Raw genomic sequence first — 22,852 nt, 5'->3', positions numbered from 1 at the left:
GGAAGCTTAGATGAGCATTTTCCAGTTAGTTTAATCGTCTCTGATAGTGGATTTGGCTTATCCAAAGTCACTATTTCAAATGTATGGTGATGGAAGGAGAACTAACTCTGGGTGGTGAACACACAATATAATATATATATATATATATATATGATGTATTATAAAATTATACTTGCACACTTGAGACCTATGTAATTTTACTAACCATTGTCAGCCCCAGTAAATTTTAATTAAAAAAGAAAAGTCACTATGTTTAATTTAAAATAAATGTGAGTTGAAGTTGTTTGGTTTTTCAGAGCTCTTACTTGGGATTATTGGAGCTACCCAGAAATTAATGGAAACCTCTATGGTAATTATCTGGTTCAGCTTTTCTACTTACTGCGTATAGGGACTTGCATACTACCTCATGGGCCTTCTCTCCAGTGAGGCTTGCTTGGGTAACTGAGTAGAAATCTCTCATCATATGCTTGGTATGTCTTTGTTCTCTCACTCCACATATTTTCAAACATAAGAAGTTGTGAAATAAAATGATAATTAAAACTCACCACCTATACCAAACTACCTTCTTTCTATACCATGACACTCACCTATTCAGTGAAAACAAAACAAAGAAACAAAAAACAACAACACTTGAGTTTATATAGGTGACCACAGTTGTAATCAAATGTCAGTGGACGACATCTGACATAGAGATTTTACTTTCTCTTAGTCATTGATCCTAAATGGCCTTCTAGGGTTTATTCATCCGCCTCCAGGCTATAACTGCCTCCAGGTTTTCTCCTTTTGTGATGAATGCTTTGGGAATGAGAAATGCATGCTCAAAAAAAAATTTTTTTTAAGGAGTATGCAGCTCACTGTGGCCCATGGCCCACGTAGGGATTGAACCTGCAACCTTGGTGCTACCGGCACCATGCTCTAATCAACTGAGCTAACCGGCCACCCCAATGCTCAGATTCAAAAGATGTATTCTCATTGTTTCTCAAGTGTTTCTTGCTCTTGAAATAATGAAAACATGAGTGGTAGGAAATATAAATACAGGTTAAAGAGACTAAATACTTTAAAAGCCTCACGAGTCCTCATTAAATGATCTTAATACAGAATTAACAACCTGGGCTTCTGGGTTCTAAGGCTGGCAGGCATTCTTCCCAAGGACCAATCTCATTTGCTCCACAGCAGAGGATTAAGGTAGGGCCTGAGAAATCTCACTCCAGGACATCCTCTTTTATTAGGTTGGTGCAAAACTAATTGCGGTTTTGGCAATTTTAACCATTTAAACCGCAATTACTTTTGCACCAGCCTAATACAAAACACTGTTCCCACCCTGGTATGTGTTAAGCTGCAGAAAACAGCAGTGAAAGGATACTTTCCCAGATCCTTTGTCCCCACTGGAAGCAAAGCTCTTTTTGATTTTGATGTTTACACAGTGATGTTTAGAATCTATGTTGTTTAGGTACAGTAAACACTCACATCCTTTAGTAAATTAACAATGAAACAGACATTTGTACCAGGAGTTTTTTGACCTTACAGCCAGCTGTTTGACACTGTAGGTCATGCCTCCAAATCTCATAGGAGTAGTGCAACTTTACGAGTTTCTGGCTGTTTGAGATCAGCAGCTAGCCCAGTGTGTTGCACTATTTGGTAATCAGTCAAATCGAATTGACTGAGTTTATGGGTAAAATTAGAGAAAAGCACTTTTTTGAATCTGGTGTGGGAGTGGCAAGGGAGGAGGAATATCACTATTGTTGAAATTTATTTTAAGCTACATAGAACAGTCACATAGTGCTCTTCAGTGGAGTCTTAGAGAATTGATATATTTTAGTTTAAATCTTCTAAAAACGAGCAATCAAAAGAAGACCCAAAAGCCTTTGAGTGATGAGGTAGAATCAAGAAGGGGATTTAAGCTTAAAATGTACTAGAAAAAGTGAGCAGTGGCTAGATCACTCACCTGTGCATCGGCAAGATGTTTCTTAATCTTCACTTTTGATGCTCAGTGGGCTCAAAGAAGTCTCCTTTTTTATTCTGGTTTAAACTGTGAAGAAGGAATGATGAACAGAGACATCATTTTTGCATACACGTGTCTCAACTGTGTGTGTGTGTGTTTTTTTTATTATTATTATGTTTTTCCAGGGCCCATCAGCTCCAAGTTGTTGTCCTTCAATCTAGTTGTGGAGGGCACAGCTCAGCTCCAAGTTCAGTTGCTGTTTTCAATCTTTAGTTGCAGGATGCGCAGCTCACCATCTCATGCAGGAATTGAACTGGCAACCTTGCTGTTGAGAGCTCACGCGCTAACCAACTGAGCAATCTGGACACCCCTTAACTGTATTTTTGAAGGCAGAGAATGGAAATGCCATGAGAGTCTTAGATTATTTCAGCTATCATTAGAAAGAACAGACAACATTTTTTTTTTTTTATTGGGGAACAGTGTGTACTTCCAGGACTTTTTTCCAGGTCAAGTTGTTGTCCTTTCCATCTTAGTTGTGGAGGACGCAGCTCAGCTCCAGATACAGTTGCCGATGTTAGTTGCAGGGGGTGCAGCCCACCATCCCTTGCGGGAGTCAAACCGGCAACCTTGTGGTTGAGAGGACGCACTCCAACCAACTGAGCCATCTGGGAGCTCAGTGGCAGCTCAGCTCAAGGTGCCATGTTCAACCTTTAGTTGCAGGGGGTGCTGCCCACCATCCCTTGTGGGATTCGAGGAATCGAACTGGCAACCTTATGGTTGAGAGCCCACTGGCCCATGTGGGAATCGAACCGGCAGCCTTCTGAGTTAGGAGCACGGAGCTCTAACCTCCTGAGCCACCGGGCCGGCCCCAGACAACTATTTTTGATAAATACAGATTAGCTGGGATTGCAAAATTTTTAAATGCAGACTGGAAGTGGTTCTGGGGGTGCAGGTTCTCTCAAATGGTTGAAATAGGAAAAATTGAGACTGTTTTTGTGGAGAGGGAATAGTTTAAACACTTAGCATTTACAGTAGCACAGTGAGAACTATATATGGGGGTGTCAAAAAATGTATACACATGACTTGTATTCATCTTTTGTTATCAATATACATTGAGTGTTACAATTTTGATACAGTTTTTTCCTTTCTTAAAATGTGTATACATTTTTTGACACCCTCTGTATAAATAACCCAGACAACTTGAATTTGCAGTTATGCTTGAATGTTTTTACACCCCCATATCCACTATGATAAATATGATCGTTCTCTCACTTGAATGCATACACACTTTTGTATATGGATGGGTGCAAACCCTACTTCACTGAACATAGATTGATAAAATACTTGCTAAAACAAGAAATCTCATTAATTATGCCATTAATTTTGAGGTTTTGATCATTTGGACAGCGACTGACCAGAAGTTTCCTTTAGTACTACCCATAAAGACCGGGTTTGCTGAGCAAGTTAATAACATACATACGATTCAGGAAGAATATTTAACTATGTAGGAGAAAACATAACTTCCAATCAGTTCTTAGACACATGCTTTCTGATACAAACATTTGTTGTGCCAACCTATTCATTAATTCAGATTGGTCCGCTACAGAATTACTCAGAATTTTTAAAATCTTGAGTGATTAAGTACACCTGATCCTTCCTCACTGGTTTTGAATACAGGGAGCTAGCTCAGGTTATGTAGGCCCTGTGGCCAGAGCTGGCTGTAGGAGCCTCTCTAACCTACATATGATGGGCAAGAAATTGTTACTTATACTTATTTTTGTCAGTGAACCAGTTACTCTAGAGTTGACCATGATGTCAGTGGGATATTAATCACTAACATAACTTCTTCAGAATCACCTGTATGTCCTATGGAAGGCTACGCATGGCAGAAGCAGGTGGGAGGGGTATTCATCCTTCATCCCTCATAGCCTAAGGTTTTGGCTTGGTTTAATAGTAAGTATTTGTCAGTAAGATCACTAAACACTGTCTTTTTAACATATTTGTACATTGCTCAATGCCACTGGGATTATACTGGTGGCCACTGGAAGGAGCTATTCTATTTTAGGCAGAAATTTTCATCAGCAACAGGATGATGTCTAGGTTGTTAAGGAACAGCAGTATATCTGAAGTCCATTTTAATGTCTTAGAAAATTTAGGTCTTTGGGAATGGTTCCTCTACTCACTTGGTACCCAAGAGTCTATCCTTGCCTTGAACATGTTATCATAAGTTTAATGAATGTTCACATAGGATGTTCAAGATGTTTTTGGAAAGATATGACATTTGATTGAAAGTTTTCTATATTTTTTGACCATTTGTAATTGATATAGGATGACGAGCAGAGTTACCCATTATGAGGCTTTTTTGTTGTTGATTTTTTTCTGTCATATTTTTGGAACACTGAGTGGTAGGTTAAGTTTTCAGTTCTACTTTGACTTCTTACATGTAGAATGTGGTGAACTTAGTGCAGTGTCATGGTACTGTTCCTCATAACTTGATGGGAACTTCTCTTTTCTTACATCAGTGATTTGCTGTGTCAATGTTTCCTTTTACTCACTTTCTGTTAGGGTGATATCAAGGACCCCAAAGGATACTGAGCAGAGTCACCAGAGGCATCTGGCTTGTCCCAAAGCAGGCAGTATGTATGCGGAAGAGTTAATATGTAAAGAATTGGGGTTATAGATTTATTCATTTAGTGAGACTAATTAAACGGTACTAAGGTATCTTCATAAGTGGTGTGGTTGCAAAGCCTCAGAACTTCTCTGGAGAATTCTCAAACTGAAGTTCAGAATGCATGGTTGTGAGTTCTCAAGCCAGAAATGACCCAAGTCAGGCAAATTTGGTACACCCAACTTGTTGAAATATATGTCTCCCTGGTGATTTGGAAGGCAAGGTAGCTGGGGAGTAGAGAAACAGGATTATTTTTGAAAATTGACTTAATTTAGCTTGTGAAAGGTAAATATCAGACACTTCATGTTAGTTGCAAAATATAATCATAGGAAAATGTGGAAGCAATTCTCATCAACCAGAAAAAGGATAGTGCTCGGCTGTATTTATTAAATTGATTACTTTACAGTCTGAATTTCATGTAGGCTGGAACACAAACAGATCTCACACCTACTTGTTCAGGTCCCATAATCAGCCCTGAGTAAAATGCCGTGTAATTGTCCATGGAAGGCTAAGTATGTCCTGAAGGTGTTTAGATAGTATTTTCTGGAAAAGAGAGTATAAAGACCTAAGTCCTGCTAGAAGGTGTTGCATGTGATTTTCCCATTACCTGTGTTGGTGATCCAGTTATACTGCAAGGCCTCATGACAGTTATCCTCGGCCCAGCTGACACCGGGAATCTACTGGTGATTCTACTTTAAACAGGGGAATATGAACATAATTGCAGGTATGAGGAAAGCAGGGCTAAAGATCCTGGAGATGGTGTTATGTAGCACATAAGTCACCTATGTTGACCATAACCAGTTTTTCTCTAGGCCATATAATGATGCATTAAGAAATACAAAGTAGAAATGTGTTAATTAGGACTTAGTAAGAAATTTATATGTGTTAATAGTAGAACCTTGAATACTGACTTGGTTTTGCCCTTGTTACAATGGCCAAAAGGATGCCAGGCCATTGGTTTCTTTTCTTTTTTTAACATGGGTAATTCCTCACTTTACATGGATTATACTGACCTTGAAATTTTAGGTGTGCCTCCATAGGAACAGGGAAGCCAACATTGGAGCCATCAGGAAACTCTCCATTCATCATACCCTGTTTTTTGTAAATCTTTTATACTGTGTTTGCTTACTCAATAGTAAAACATAGTAAACACATTCTTTTTTTTTATTATTGGGGAAGGAGAACAGGACTTTTATTGGGGAACAGTGTGTACTTCCAGGCCTTTTTTCCAAGTCAAGTTGTTGTCCTTTCAATCTTAGTTGTGGAGGGTGCCGTTCAGCTTCAAGTTGTTGTCCTTTCGGTCTTAGTTGTGGAGGGTGCAGCTCAGCTCCAGATCCAGTTGCCGTTTCTAGTTGCAGGGGGCACAGCCCACCATTCCTTGCCAGAGTCGAACCAACAATCTTGTGGTTGAGAGGATGCACTCCAACCAACTGAGCCATCTGGGAGCTGAGCGGCAGCTCAGCTCAAGGTGCTGTGTTCAATCTTAGTTGCAGGGGGTGCTGCCCACCATCCCTTGCGGGACTCGAGGAATTGAACTGGCAACCTTGTGGTTGAGAGCCCGTGCTCCAACCAACTGAGCCATCCGGGAGGCAGCTCAGCTCAAGGTGCCATGTTCAATCTTAGTTGCAGGGGGCAGAGCCCACCATCCCTTGCGGGACTCCAGGAATTGAACTGGCAACCTTGTGGTTGAGAGCCCACTGGCCCATATGGGAATTGAACCGGCAGCCTTCGGAGTTAGGAGCATGGAGCTCTAACCGCCTGAGCCACCAGGCCGTCCCCCAGTAAATACATTCTTGAACTGAGTCTCAGTCATCATTTTAACCAACTTTCAAAATTGTGATGAGTTTTTTATGGCTTTGCTCAGCATGGCCATAAATTATTAATTACTCTGCACTTAATGAAAATTGGGATTGCTTAGAACCCAGGTCATCTTGGCTTGTGGGAGCAAGAGATAGCCAATTCTTTCATACCTGCTTTAAGCAGTGGTGGTTTAGGACCCCACATGGGGTGAAATGTGTGGACTTTCCCCGTTTCCACATGAAAAAAAGGAACATAACTGGATTCGGAAGGAGTTACATTAGCTTTTAGTGTCCTGTGTATGAAGTCCTCTAGATTTCTGGACATCAAGAGCAATTCATCTGTTATTGGATTGAGGGTCACATAGTACCTCCCACTTTCTTATTTACTTATTGTGGTTGCCCTGTGGGGTCAGTCTATGGCAGGAGGATTAGATATTATATGCATATACTTGAGGCGCTGTTCATTATGCTCTTCACCTATGTATTGAAAGTCTTCCACGTGTTTAATGATTTCAGTTGAAATGGGGAAATTAATACAGAATTAATTTAGTATTGCAGTGGAAGGGAGATTTAGTATATGGGAGTAGAGTTTGAGTTCTATCCAAACATTTCTCTGATAGCTCAAATCATTTTTCTTGATTTTTTTCACTAGTGGCCTTGCCTTGGGAGTCAAGACTCTACCCTCATGCAACCATGGACAGCTCTTGAAGGGTATTGGTTTTATCACTAAAGAGCTGAGTATCCAGAACCTGAAGAGGCTCTAGTATAAAGCCAACACTAGAAACAGGATCATTCTGTATAGAGAATTAAAGAACCATTTCTTTAGTGTTTTCTCCAAAGGTGAACTTACAAAACAATTTGGAACTTCAAGATTGTCAATAATTCAATACGTGACAATTATGCTCGCGAACTTGCCAACATGCACTTACATTGGCAGCACTGTACAAACAGCTCAGTAAGATTTCATAATCTTGACATATCAGTGTCTCACAGCTGTGTTCGTATTGACGTGTGGCAGTGTCTTGGTGAGTGGAATTCATTATTATGGTTGCGTGTTTTTGTGTGCCATTGCGAGAATGCCTGAGCTTGAATTAGAGCAATGAACAAACAATAAATTTCTTGTTATACTTGGCAAGAGTGGAAGTGAAATCAGGGACATGTTAGTCCAAGTTTATGGGATAATGCCATGAAGAAAACTGCAGTGTACAAATGGATTAAATGTTTTTCTGAGGGTAGAGAACATGTCACTGATGAAGAGAGGTCAGGACAGCCTATAACGAGCAGAACTGATGAAAACATTGCAAAAATTCATCTAATTGTGCATCAAAATCATTGGCTAACTGTGAGAAGCATAGCAGACCAAGTAAACATCAACAGAGAAACAGTCAGGAAAATCTTAACTGGAAATCTTAGCAGGAGACAGGTGTGTGTAAAAATGGTCCCAAAGGAGCTCACCGATGAACAAAAGCAAAGGAGAGTCGAAGTTTGCCTTGACCTTTGAGAGAGGCAAGACAATGTTTTGGGCCATGTTATCACTGGTGATGAAACATGGGTGTACCAATATAACCCTGAAACAAAGCGTCAAAGTGCACAATGGAAGTCAGCCAATTCTCCATGACCAAAAATGTTCCATCAGTCTAAATCAAGAGTCAAAACGATATTGCTAATCTTTTTTGATATCAGAGGGTTTATTCATTATGAATTCGTACCAACTGGACAAACAATTAAATAAGTTTACTATTTGAAAGTACTGAAAGGCTGCATGAGAAAGTTAGACAAAAATAACCTGAACTTTGCCAGCCATTCGTGGCTCTTGCATCACAACAATACACCAGCTCACAGGGCACTGTCTGTGAGGGAGCTTGTAGCCAGTAAATAAATAACTGTATTGGAACACCCTCCCTACTCACCTGATCTGGCCCCCAATTACTTCTTTCTTTACCCAAAGATGAAGGAAATATTGAAAGGAAGACATTTTGATGGCATTCAGGACATCGGGTAATATGACCACAGCTCTGATGGCCACTCCAGAAAGAGTTCCAAAATTGCTTTGAAGGGTGGACTAGGTGCTGGCATCAGTGCATAGCTTCCCAAAGGGAGTACTTTGAAGGTGACCCATGGTGATATTCAGCAATGAGGTATGTAGTACTTTTTCTAGGATGAGTTCGTGAACTTAATTGTCAGAGCTTGTATTTCTAAAGAAAACATGGCTGCTCTAATGGTACATGATTTTGTCCAAATATGGACCAGGGAGACTGATATGTCTAGGTCAAAAGAAGCATTCATTGAAATAGTGGAAGGAAAGAAGAAAGTTAAATTGGTGGTCTATTTCAGCTGGAATGTATATAACTTTTCAGCTAAGTAATAATATTGAAAATGTGGTCTTTAAATCGTATGAAGAAAAACAAAATCACCTGTATTTAACACTCCAAAGGAATAGCTTCCTGTTTATTAAAAGATTATCCTCCAGAAATGCTGAAGAGTTGAAGATGTTCCTGGATAGAGTCCATCAAAATAATCTTCACCCACCTATGGGACCTGATAGGGAGGGGGGTGATTTTACCAGCACAACATTTCACAAAGTGCACAAGAAGTGAAGTCGCAAATCTTTTGATATAGGAAAAGGAAGTGGAACACCTGACCTTCAGAAGATGCCTTTATGTACATCAAAATCATCAACACCTACCTGCAAAGAGTTATTGAAAAATAGTTGGGAGAAGAGAAAATGGATGCTACCATCTGGTTCAGAGATAAATGAGAAATTCTGGAAAAAGAATAAATCTGTAAGAAAAAAATAAATCCAATCCCAATGAAAAGAAAGTATTGAAGTTAAAAGAGTTAGAAGAGATCATGAAATTAGAATTTGGAACTTTATTCAAGACCAATTCTACTGGAAACCCTTACGTAAATGGCATTGCTCTTCTCCAGACTCTCTCAGAAAACATATTTGGCACTTCTGTTGAAACCAGTGTATTGTGAGGGTGACCCAGAGTGGGACAGAATGAAGATAACCTTTGAATTTTACCCAGAGAAACTATGGCAAGGCCGCCCCAATTTGGGAAACACCTGTTATATGAATGCCATTTTAGAGTCCCTGTTTTCAATTCCATCATTTGCTTATGATTTACTGTATCAGATTTTCCATGGGGTACAGTTCCTCTTGATGTTCTTAGCATGTGCATGACACACCTGTTTATTTTGAAAGATAGTTACAACATGAAAATGAAGATGAAGTTACTTGTCAGTATTAAAAAAAAAAAACATTTCAATAGCTGCAGAGGTGTTCTCTGGCAACATACAGAATGATGCTCATGAGTTTTTAGATCTCTGTTTATATCAGATGAGAGAGAACATGGGAAAACTAAATGAAATTTGTAAGACTCAAATTGAATCTAAGGAAGAAAATTCACCTCAACAGGTTTTTGCTGGCAGTGCTGCCACCAATGTGCTCATTTGTCCTGGTCATCACTAATTTTGAGTTTGAGTTGCTGCACTTTATTATTTGTAAAGCCTGTGGTCAGGTTGTTCTCAAGACAGAAGTGACTAATTATCTCTCCATCAACCTTCCCCAAGGAACAAAAATACTTCCTTTGTCTATTCAATCTACTGTTGATCTTTTCTTTAAAGCAGAAGAGCTTGAGTATAGATGTGGGAAGTGTAACCACAAGAGTTTCATTGCAATGCACAAATTCAGTAGGCTACCCAGGGTCCTTATTGTTCATCTGAAATTCTATAGCTTTAATGAGTCTTGGTTGTTAAGGAAGGATGTCCAGGAAGTCATTGTTTCTAAATGTCTAAAGTTGTCTTCTTACTGCAATGAAAATACCAAACCACCTGTTCCCTTGAGCAAGAATGTGCATATTAGGAATTTCCAATTTTTAAAGATCTTTCAAAAGATACATTCTGATATCCTCAGTTCATTGATACCTTCAACAAAGTTGACCTCAGAATCTAAGGATTCCCTGGCTCCACACATTGGATCAGACAAAGAGTCTGGACCACAAAAAGACCAGATTTTTGGGTGAAGCGGAGAACAGCAGCAAAAAGGCCTGGGGAAATATTCTATACTGAATATAACAGGGTCCAAATTGGTAAACTCAGAATATGGTCCAACCATTATAAAAGAGCTATTAGCAGCTGGCTTAACATGTGATCTGGAAGACACCAACCTTTCTGTGATCTGTGAAGGTGCATGTAAACCCACCAGTGGCCCAGACATATATCCTGCAGAAGTTCATCTCCAAGAAGTGCCTGGAAATCAAACACTAAAGAAATAGGAGAAAACCAATACGTTTATAGATGTTAAGAGTGTTGCTAAGACTACTAAGAAATGAAGATTGAAAAAAAAAATTTTCAGAAGAGTCCCCCAAAGTAGCTGAATGTAAAAGAATGAAAATCTGTGAACAAGCCCTTTAGCAGGCACTGCTTCAAAGCCTTCCCAAACCAGATGCCCCATGGTACACAGAGAATCTCAGAAGACCTACAGAATTAAGTTTCTAGGAGACCAATGTGAATTTCCTAAGTGTGTTGGGTTCTGATAAAAACCTTGGAAACAAAGACTTTTTAGATAAGGAGAAGACAGAAACTGAAGCCAAGAAACCAAAAAGAAATTCCAAGATGAAAGATCATTATGCATATCAGCTGATTGGTGTTATCAGCCATTTTGGGAAGACCCTAAATTCAGGCCATTATATCAGTGATCTGCCTATGACTTTGAGAGGCAAGTTTAGTTTATTTACAATGATATGCAGGTGTCAAATATCTAAGCAGTTTCTATGCAGAAGGCTAAGCTTTCCACCGGGTACATCTTCTTTTATATGCACAATGAGATCTTTGAAGAGCTGTTGAAAGGCAAGAGAACTCCCAGCCTCATAGTACAAAGGCAGGAGAGAACCTCAGAAGGAATAAGAGAAACAGACTGCTGGTTGCACAGATCTGCTCAACTGCCTCACTAACTACCACTTCCTCTATAGAAGGAACACTCTGAACTTTAGCTAAAGATGAAGAGGCAGCTACCATCCAGGATCAAAGTTCAAAGCAGAAACATTTACTGGGAAATTTCTGTTCTAACCCTGTTACAGACACCTCAATCCCACAGGTCTGACTGATAAGCATTCTTCTCTCCTACTAGACTAGAATTATGCTTTCCGTATTCTAATGCAGTGGATTTGAAGTGTAGTCCTTGAACCAGCAGCACCAAGAACATGGAGGAACTTGTTAAAAATGCAAATTCTTGGATTCCACCACAGACCTACTTATTCAGAAACTCTGGAGTTGGGTAGCAATTTCATGGAGATTGTGATGCTTGAGAAAGTCGGGGAACCACTACTATAGCGTGTAAAGTATCTTGGTGTACTTTGCTGTTGTATATTTGAATTGTTTACATTTTGTCAAGGGGTTTGATTACATTTTCTATTTCTTATATTCATGTATGCCTTTCATTTGTAAACTTGTTAATGTCAAAACACACACAAAAGAATCACTCTTCTGTTGATCATACTCAGCAGTTTGATGGAAAAATAGTTAATGGAGTCCTGGCAAACAAAACAAAACAGTTGAGGCCCTGGCAAAAAAAAAAAAAATAGTTGCTGGGATCCTGGCAATAAATAGTAAATAAAGGGGGAAACTTACGAATCCTCTTCGGCATATGTAGATGAGACTGAACACCAGTTCAAGTCTCCAAATTGTTTGCTAAAGTTCTCCTTTTCCTGTATGCCAAAGGGTCTATATACCATCAAGTTTAAACCTTGGGGATGGAGAAGTTGATCTGACCTCAAAAAATTGACCTACATTTCCTGTTTGTTAACAAGCTGTTCTCAGTGCTCTGAGCCCATTGTGCCATTTTGGTCTTCTCAGAGGGGCGCTTACGTTTCCTCAAAGGAACATCGATTACCAGAACTCTATCTGAAGCCTTGAATAATTCTGTTCAACACTGCAAGACTAATTCCGTATTTCTTTTGCATTTCTCTACCTTATTGCATGGTGGCCTTATTTCTTCAATGAGTAAGCGGTACATGCTTTAAAGTGGACTTGTAGGATTTAAAAGTCTTACTTGTTACTGATTTGATACGTCAAAAAATTGTGCTTGAATATGATCTGCTTCTGGGTAAAAGCTTCATGAGTCCTGGGTGCTCATATTCCGTTGGAGCTCCATATGATTCAGGGATTTAGTAATTCTGATATTAAACATGTACCATCTCTGTAACCTAACCTTTTCTTGCCTTTGAGGCAGTGAGTCTGTAATGCATTGTACCTTGGTTATGAACAAATTACTTGTACTAAAAGGCTATCTCACATTACACTGAAGGATTAAATTTTTGGTCCTACCTTTACAAACATGGTTATCCCCCCATGTGGTAATAGACCATGGGCTATGGTCTTAGTATAGCTGTATTAATCCAAGAGCTGGTTGATGCTCTTAATCCCAAAGGCCTTTAAAGAGATGAACTGGAATTTAGTGGTGTGTGAGGAAGTTAGGAAATGCCCTCTAAGGGGAAAACCAGATTCCAAAGTTTGGGAATTCTGTTGTTCAGAACATGTTGTATCTAGCAGGTCTAAATGGGACCTGAATATTGCTGAGGTAGATGGGGTGGGAGGAATCCATAAGTTGAATTAATCACTCTCATGGAAGAAGATGTTACAGACACAGTAATGAGAGATTTGTTCAACTTGTGTAGTACTTCTGCAGATGGAGGGATTGAAGGATACGTCTGGAGTTACATTTAGAGGAGGAGAGTGACAGTTTGGTTTTCCAATTTTAGGCTTTTGGCTTCTCTAGCATAGTTAAATTGGAGCCCAGTTACATAGGCCTCAAAGCAGGAGTTTTGGTAAGAGTGAAGGAAAAGTTACTTTGTTTTGAAAGGAAAATGAAGATGCCAATGGTTTTAAGGGATTTGACTTTTTTTTTTTTTTTTTTGGTGTGGAGTATAGAGTATTATACATCCTGAATATGCTGCTCTTCAGCAACTAGCACTTCCAAATGTAGGGCAAATGAAAAGGGGAAGAAAATGATTGGAGTATCCATGACAAGGAGGAACTGTCCTGGATAGATTGCTTGGGTGGAATCCATCATTGGCCTGTGAGAAGAAATTCTGAATGCACAATGAGTGGCTACATACTATCTACCTGTTATATTTCAAATAAAATATTAAAATAATACTTCAGTGAGTGGTTGTTATTTATTATGCATTTTAATTGGTTCTCTAATTTACGTATCAGGTTTCTAGGTAATCCATGGCTATAAAAACTGAATCTTTGACACTTAGTGTATTAGTTTTCTATTGCTTCTGTAACAAATTACCACAGACTTAATGATTTAAAAACAACATAATTTTATGTGCACAGACTACAGAGAGGGAGGGGAGTTCTCACTAACCCCAAGGCAAGTCCCTCTTTAGGCTGTGAATTGGCCTCCCGGTGACTTACCTGTAGAGAAGCTTGATACGTCCAAGTTTGAAACCAGTTTTTAAAAAGTGATATAAACTGTTTGGAGGTGCTTTCCAAATCTTGTTTCAAATTTTGGGTCTAAAGATGCAGAAAATGGCTTTTTACCATACTTCTCTTGGAATATAGATTTAAAAGTTTATCAATGACTGGCAGATTTCTGGTCAAGATGGTGGAGTAGGTAAATGCTGTTCTTACATCTGCTCATGACCACATCAAAATTACAACTAAACTACAGTACAATTGATAGGGTAGGTAGGTAGATAGAAATGAGCAGGAGAAGGAGAGACCTAGCTCCAGTTAGAAAGCCCCTTACTGCAGCTCTTACTTAGGTCAAGACTCCTTGCAGTTGCCCTCACTTAGGGCACCAGTGCCTTACTAGCCCAGCAGGATTCCAGGCTCACACATGCTGTAAATCAAAAGGATGTACTGTTAGCACTAGAGAGAGAAAGAAACCATTCTGTTTATCAGAATGTGCACCCTGCTTCTCAGGGCCATTGTAATGAGCTCAGACAACCTTGGGAGCAAGAAGGGAGTATGATGCATGCCAGCTGGGAGAATGAGAGGTACTGGAGAGGGAAAGGGAGAGACAATTCTACCCATAGAAATAAAAACTCACACACAATGTAAGGAGAGGCCGCTTCCCTCTCTTGGGTCAGCCCCCTCTGTGTTTCGGAGTGTACTTGCTTTCACTAATGAACTTGCTGTTCTATGCTGCACAAACTGTCTCTTGACTGAATTCTTTCTTTCAAGAAGACAGAGCTGAGATACAACATCATTCCTGGTAACACAACTATCATTGAGAATCGCCAGAAGTCTAGCAGAACCCAAAATTCTACAATTAAGGATATACAGAAGAAGCCACCTTGAGACTGGTAGGAGGAGCAAAGATGCAGAATGAACTGGTCCCACATCTGTGGGTAACCACTAAAAATTGGGAAGGATATCTCAGCTATGGAGAGTACCCCTCAGGAGAAGCAAGAGGTCTCAGCCCCACATCAGGATCCCCAGCCCAGGGTTCCACTACTGAGGACAGAAACCCTATAACTTGGGGGTGTGAAAAGCAGTGTAAATTGTGGTTGAATGAGAAAAGGGTGGCTGCAGTCACAAGTGCTCCTCTTAAAGGGCCCACACACAGACTTACTCGCTGACAGACTCACTTGCTCTGAGCTCCAGCAATGGGGCAGCAGCTCAAAAGGTGCCAGGGACATACGCGGAGGAACTGAATTGTCTGGCCTCAGAGTGAGGGCTGGAGCGGCAGCTTTCTGCTGGACAAAGGAGCTAGCAAAAGCCATTGTTTCTTTGTTGAGCCTTCCCCACTCCCTGCATGCAGATGCAGGCAGCTGCCATATCAGAGTCTTCATCACCCTGGCTAACACTGTTCACCCTGCCCTGGAAATTTCCCGAGACCCCACCCCACCCAACTTTCAGGCTCAGCCAAGCTGCTTCCATTGGTTTTTCGATACAAATGGTCTGTCTTGGCTCATGCTACAGAGTTTCCTAAAATCTCTCAAAGATTCACAAAACCCAAAGAAGCAGCATCTGACTTCAGCATGTCCTGTACTCCTGGCTGAGCACCTCTACTCCTGGCACTAGTGACAGCCAGCCTCAGTTCTTGGCTTGGTCTCTCGAGGCACCTCCAAGCACATTATGTGTGCTGGCCTTCTGCAGATTGCTTTGTGGCTCATGCCAGGTAGCCCCAGGCAGGGCACAGGCTGTGGTTGAACTTGGGATACTTGGGATGTGGAGGGTCCCCTCCTAGGAGGCCCCAGGGCTGGCAGGCCTGGTGGTTGATTTTGTACTGAGCCAAAGCACCCCCTAACCACTTCAACAAACAACACACCCAAAGGACAGACTGGGCAGACACTAGAGCCCTACCAAAGCGAATCCAGTTCTGTAGGGTCCACCCCTGCACCACAGCTCCTCCACTATAGTCACGGCCAGTCTTCACAACCAATTGGCCCGAGGGTCATTCCCATCCATTGATGTGCGTACAGCAACCAAGGCTTAACTACAAAAGGAGGGCATCCACAACCCACACAAGGGACATACCTTGAGCACCTGGCTTTGGTGACCAGGGAGACTGCACAATTAGGCCCTGCAGGACACCTAAATAAGGTGTGTCTACTAAGAGGGGGAGGCATAGCAACCAAATACATAGAAACAAACACAGGAAGGCAGCCAAAATGGGGAGACAAAGAAACACGGCCCAAATAAAACATCAGAACAAATCTCCAGAAAAAAAAAAAATTTAAGTGGAGACAAGAAATATACCAGAATCAGAGTTCAAAACACTGGTTATAACAATCCTCAATGATCTCAGGGAGAACATCAACAAAGAGACAGGAAACATAAAAGTGAACATAGAAAACAAAAAAGAACCAGTCATAAATGAAGACTACAATTACTGAAATGAAGAATACCATGTTTCTCTGAAAATAAGACCTAGCTGGACCATCAGCGCTAATATGTCTTTTGGAGCAAAAATTAATAGAAGACCCGGTCTTGTTTTACTATAATATATGACTGAGTCTTTAATATAATATAATAATGTAATATAATATAATAATATAATACCGGGTCTTCTATTAATTTTTGCTCCAAAAGACGCATTAGAGCTGACTATCCGGCTAGGTCTAATTTTCAGGGAAATATGGTACATGAGAGGGAATCAACAGTAGATTAGATGAAGCAGAGGATCACATCACCGATTTGGAAGATAAGGAAGCAGAAAACACATGATCAAAACAGCAAAAAGGGGAGATGACATCATAGAAATGACGGCGTGAGGTGACCCTCTTGAAATCTCCGCTGGAATTTAAAACAAATTGAATAACTATAATTCCACAAAGGACTCCCTGTGCAGCAGACAGGCAAAACTAAGACACGCAACTGAAATCATGGAAAAGTGGGCAAACTGGGACAGAGGGGGAGGAGGGAAGCGGATAGTGCAGAGACACAGGCCACCCAGGCCCAGGACACAGACCTAGCTGACATCTCCGAACTCCCTATATTCCGAAGCTACCGCAGCTGTGGGAGAGGTTAGAACTCGGACTGCTAGTGCTCCACTTATGGCCCACAGTCCTCCCTGAGGGATCAGCATATAATACAGCTGAACCCAACGCTCATGGCAGAGACCTCAGGGCAAAGACTGAGGAAAGAAGGGTAAAAACGGAGGTTTAAATTCTCACTGCCAAGCAGAGGACAGAAGGCTAAGGCGCAGAGCCTGGCCAACCCCTCCCTATTCTCCCAGAGCATGCCCCACCCCCACCCTCCCAGTGCTAGAAGTGGAACAGTAGCAGTGTCAGATCAAAATAACAGAATATTTGCAGTTCTGAGAACTGCGGCCCACAGCCACGGACTCGCAGCCCAGCTAGTTCTGGTGAAGAGGAGGGAGCCTTGGGTACAGGACTGCTTGTGCTGGTGGTGGCCGCCATTACTCTGTCCCCACCTATCTGGGCGGATCCCTGCAAGGGTAAACAGAGCTGCTGAAACAGGCCCTGAATCTGGTGCAATAAGAACTTCGGAACTTCAGAAGCTTTCCACGTCCTCAAACGGAGATTGTGCCCTGAGACCCAGACAATCAGCTCACAGAGAAGCCCACGTTCCAGGGAATCCACCCATTGAGTGAGAGGCCGGAACAGTGCAGAGAAAATATAACACTACAGAGTGAGAGAGCATTAAAGGCTACAGTTGGAAAGAAAATAAAACATCCTACCAACATGTACTGGAAAGCAAAGGAAAGAACTCTTCCTACCAACCTGTTGCAGAACCCACTCCTGTACATGCCTAAGAAGAGAAATAATTCACTAAATGCCATGCATAACAAAGGCAACAAGACAGCTCAGAAAGAAAATGAAAAGTCTCCAGAAAATTAGCTTAAACACATGGAAACATGTGACTTAAAGGACAGAGAATTCAAGATTGCAGTTCTTAAAAAACTCAACGAGATGCAAGAAAACAAAACAGGCAGTTTAATGAACTCAAAAACACAATCAAAGAACAAAATGAACATTTTAACAAAGAGACTGAAATTTTAATAAAGAACCAAATCGAATTTTTGGAGATTAAGAACTCAATAAAAGAAATGAAGAATGAAATAGCCAGCTTGGTAATAGAGCTGACCAGATGAGGAAAGAATTAGTGATATCGAAGATAAAAATCTGGAAATGGCACAGATGGAAGAAGAGATACACTTGAGAGGTAAAAGAAATGAAAGACCTCTACAAGAACTTTCTGACTCCATCAGAAAGAGCAATGCAAGAATAATGGGCATACCAGCAGGAAAAGAAAGGGAGAGGGGAACAGAGAGTATATTTAAACAAAGAGTCAATGAGAACTTCCCAAACATATGGAAAGAACTGGATCCTCAAATTAAAGAAGCAAATAGAACACCTAGTTACCTCAACCCCAACAGGCCTTCTCCAAGGCACATGGGGGGTGGGGGGTGGGGGGTGGGAGATGAGAGTAAGGGAGATCGAATATATGGTGATGGAAGGAGAACTGACTCTGGGTGATGAACACACAATGGGATTTATAGATGATGTAATACAGAATTGTACACCTGAAATCTATGTAATTTTACTAACAATTGTCACCCCAATAAATTTAATAAAATTAAATTTAAAAAAAAATTAATGACAAAGAAAGAATCATCAAGGCAGCCAGGGAAAAGAAGATGGTAACCTACAAAGGAAAGCCCATTAGGTTATCATCAGATATTTCAGCAGAAACTCTACAAGTTAGGAGGGAGTAGACACAAATATTCAAACCATTGAAAGAGAGAAATTATGAGCCAAGAATAATATATCCAGCAAAGACATCCTTTAGATATAAAGGAGGAGTAAAGACCTATCCAGACATACAGAAGCTGAGGGAATTTTCTAACACATGACCTGAACTACAAGAAATACGGAAGGAGGCTATTCGACCAGCATAAATAAGGGTAGTCTGTGACAACAAAAACATAAAAGTGGGGAGAGTAAAGGTCTGAACTGACATAAAGGAATGGAGAAAGTAAGTATGCTGAAGAAAATGGAATACTCTAAATATGACACTTTCTTTTACAAAAACTTAAGTAATCACTCAAAAAAAATCCAGAACTGAAATATATAACACAATAAAAGAAGAAACAGAGGGAAAAATCATAGAATACCACCACACTAAATTAATAGACAGCAACAAAAAGGCAAAGAAACAATGGAGACACAGTCATACCAGAAAACAAACGATAGAGTGATAGGAAATCCTCATATGTCAATAGTTACTCTAAATGTAAATGGACTCAACTCACCAACAAAAAGGCACAGAGTAGCAGATTGGATCAAAAAACTAAACCCAACCATGTGCTGTCTCCAAGAGACACTTCACAGCTAGAAGGAAATATATAGCCTCAAAGTGAAAGGGTGAAAATTGACACTCCAAGCAAATGGTATTTAGAGAAAATCAGGTGTAGCCATATTAGATAAAACAGACTTCAGGATAAAAAAGGTAACAAGAGACAAAGATGGACATTTCATAATGATAAATGGGACTATACAACAAATAGACATAACAGTCATCAATATTTATGTCCCCAATCAGGGAGTACCAAAATATACCAAGCAACTACTAACAGAACTAAAGGGAGAAATTGACCAAAACACAATTATACTAGGGGACCTAAATACATCATTGACAGCTATGGATAGATCATCAAAACAGAAAATAAATAAATAGCAGCCATAAATGACACATTAGATGAAATGGACATAATTGACATTTATAGAGCAATTCATCCTAGAACATCAGACTACGCATCCTTTTCTAGTGTACACGGAACATTCTCAAGGATAGTCCATATATTGGGACATAAAACTAGCCTCAGCAAATTTAAGAAGATTGAAATTATACCAAGCATATTCTCTGATCACAAGGTTTTGAAATCAGATATCAATGGCAAAAAAAAAGCAGGAAACACCACAAATATGTGGAGATTAAATAACATACTTTTAAAGAATCACTGGGTCAAAAAGAAATAAGAGGAGAAACCAAAAGTTACATACAAACAAATGAGAATGAAAATACATCCTATCAAAATTTTTGGGATGCAGCGAAAGCAGTTTTGAGAGGGAAATTTATATCATTACAGGTCTATCTGAAGAAACAAGAAGAATCCCAGATAAATAACCTCACATTACACCTTAAAGAACAAGAAAAAGGAGAACAAATGAAACCCAAAGTCAGCAGAAGAAAGGAAATAATAAAAATCAGGTCAGAACTAAATGAAATAGAGAACAAAAAGAAAATAGAAAAAAATAATGTGAAAAAGAGCTGGTTCCTTGAAAAGATTAATAATATTGACAAACCATTGGCTAGCCTCACTAATATAAAAAAAGACAAAAATAAAATCAGAAATGAAAGAGGGAAGTTATCACTGATGCCACAGAAATACAAACTATCGTCCAAGAATACTACAAAGGACTATATGCCACCAAATTCAATAACCTAGAAGAAATGGACAAGTTCTTAGAAACATATAGCCTTTCTAGGCTGAATCACGAAGAATTGGAAAATCTAAATAGACCGATCACCAGTAAGGAAATTGAATCAGTTATCTGAAACCTTCCCAAAAGCAGAAGTCCGGAACCAGATGGTTTCACTAGTGGATTCTACAAAACAGTCAAAGATGATGTAATACCTGTCCTACTCAAACTCTTTCAAAAAATTGTAGAAGGGACAAAACTCCCTAACTCATTTTATGAGGCCAACATTACTCTGATACCAAAACTTGGCAAGGATAACACACACAAAAAGGAAATTACAGACTAATATCTCTGATGAATGCAGATGCAAAAATCCTAAAGAGAATTCTAGCAAATTGAATGCAACAATGCCATGAAAAGATTATACATCACAACCAAGTGGGGTTTATCACAGGGGCACAAGGATGGTTCAACATACGCAAATCCATCAATGTGATACATCGCATAAACAAAATAAAGGACAAAAATCATGATTATATCAATAGATGCAGAAAGAACATTTGACAAGATACAACATCCATTTATGATTAAAACGCTTAATCAAATAGGTATAGAAGGAAAACACCTTAACATAATAAAGGCCATATATGACAAACACTCAGCTAATATCATAATTAACTGAAAAAAATGAAGCCCTTTGCTCTACATTCAGGAACACGACAGGGCTGTCCCCTATCACCTTTGCTTTTTAGCAAAGTATTGGAAGCCCTAGCCAGAGCAGTCAAGCAAGAGAAAGAAATAAAAGGCATCCAAATTGGGAATGAAGAAGTTAAATTGTCACTTTTTGCAGATGACATGATGCTATATATAGAAAACGCTAAAGACTCCACCAAAAAGCTTTTAGAAACAAAAAACAAATACAGTAAAGTTGCCGGCTTTACTGTTGCAAAATCAACGTACAAAACTCCATTGCATTCCTATATACTAACAATGAAATCTCAGAACAAGGAATTTTTAAAAATTCCTTTTGCAATTGCAACAAAAAGATTAAAATACTGTTGTGCAGGGGACCCTGCTCGCTGCGCCATTTGTCGTGCGCGGAGGCCTTCTCGCCGCGCCATCTTTCAGGCGGGGCGGCCTGCGGGGTCTCTGCTCCCGCTCCCCAACAACAACGCAGGATATGGTGAGGCCAAAAAGGAACACCCACGGAGCCATAGGTAGGGGAGTCATACCACTATGGTCTCACTGGAGGCTGGGCCCACCGGACACGTGACCTGCCGTCCGCTTTTCCGCCAACTGACCGACCAACGACTCTTCTCCACTTTCTCCTCTGTTCCTCTCTCTCGGCTCTCCTCTTCTGCTCTCCTCGGCTCTCCTCTTCCGCTCTCTTCGGCTCTGCTCGGCTCTGCTCGGCTCTGCTCGGCTCCTCGGCAATCCTCGGCAATCCTTCATAGCCGCAGCAGTTATACCAGCGGCCAATCGGCTAACCGGCCACAGCCGACGGCCAATCAGCCACAGCCGACGGCCATTCACCACCCGAGCCAGCACCCTTCCACGTGAGGCCGAGAGCCTGTAAACTACTTTTTGGGGCTCTGTCCCCACACTCCACCCCTACAGGGTCTCGCCTCACAATCTACGCGACAAGCGTCTTCCACGAGGGTCCCTGTGCCATATTAGCCTACTGACACCTACGGACGAAAAGAAACAGTAGTCTTAGGAACCAACAATGGCAAATCCCTTCCATCTGGGAGGATACATGCTAGCTTTTTGTCCTGGGAAAGGAGGGTCGCTGCCACTGGCACCTTTCCCGGTTTGTGGTACCAGACCTTTATGGCAGTACTTGGGGTCCCTTGCATAGTTTCAACATGTAACAGAACAGGGGACCCCATAATAGGCCATAGTGAGAGCACATAGTTTCCTCGCAAAATCATCCCGGTATCGGGACCTCTGTATACTACAGTCACTTGCGGTGGCCACTCAGCCACCACCCCTGGCGTCACTTGCAAATCATGAGTCAAACCAGCCCCCCATGGGGCCATCAGACCCAACCACCGACAGTGGGGGCTTTTGACCTGTCAGTGCCAAGTCCATTGCTGCTGTTCCCCTGCTTTCAAGCATGTGGGTGCTGGCAGCAAAATGTTCCCATTTTTGTCGTAGCCTGGCTTTAACAGAATTTCCCATTAAATCATGAATTGAAGGCACTGCAGTGTGCAAGGGTGGCGTCACCTTATTTAACTCCCTATAGTCCACAGTCATTCGCCAGGTCCCATCTGGCTTCTTGACAGGCCATACTGGGGAGTTAAAGGGACTGTGCATTGGCCTCACTATATGTGCCTTTTCCAATTCCAATATTGTACGACCAATCTCCTCCTGTCCTCCTGGCAGGCGGTACTGTCGCACTGTAACCACGCGCCAGGGCTGTGGCAACACTTGAGGAGGGTGGTGAGCATGCCCGCGTGTCACCGCTTTCACCACCCGGATCCGGAGACAGAACTCTCCTACCGACGTCTGTAAGCTGAGGCCATGTAGCACGTCC

The 22,852-nt window shown here is 40.9% G+C and overlaps 1 pseudogene; it reads left to right on the top strand.

The window, feature by feature from the left end:
• The first annotated feature begins 8,615 nt into the window (after nt 1–8,615).
• Nucleotides 8,616–10,686, top strand: LOC109438929 (ubiquitin carboxyl-terminal hydrolase 26; annotated as a pseudogene).
• The last annotated feature ends 12,166 nt before the right edge of the window (nt 10,687–22,852 follow it).

Source organism: Rhinolophus sinicus, chromosome X (assembly GCF_036562045.2).
Source record: "Rhinolophus sinicus isolate RSC01 chromosome X, ASM3656204v1, whole genome shotgun sequence".
Taxonomy (NCBI): Eukaryota; Metazoa; Chordata; class Mammalia; order Chiroptera; family Rhinolophidae; genus Rhinolophus; species Rhinolophus sinicus.
This window is presented reverse-complemented; position numbering and strand designations above follow the sequence as displayed.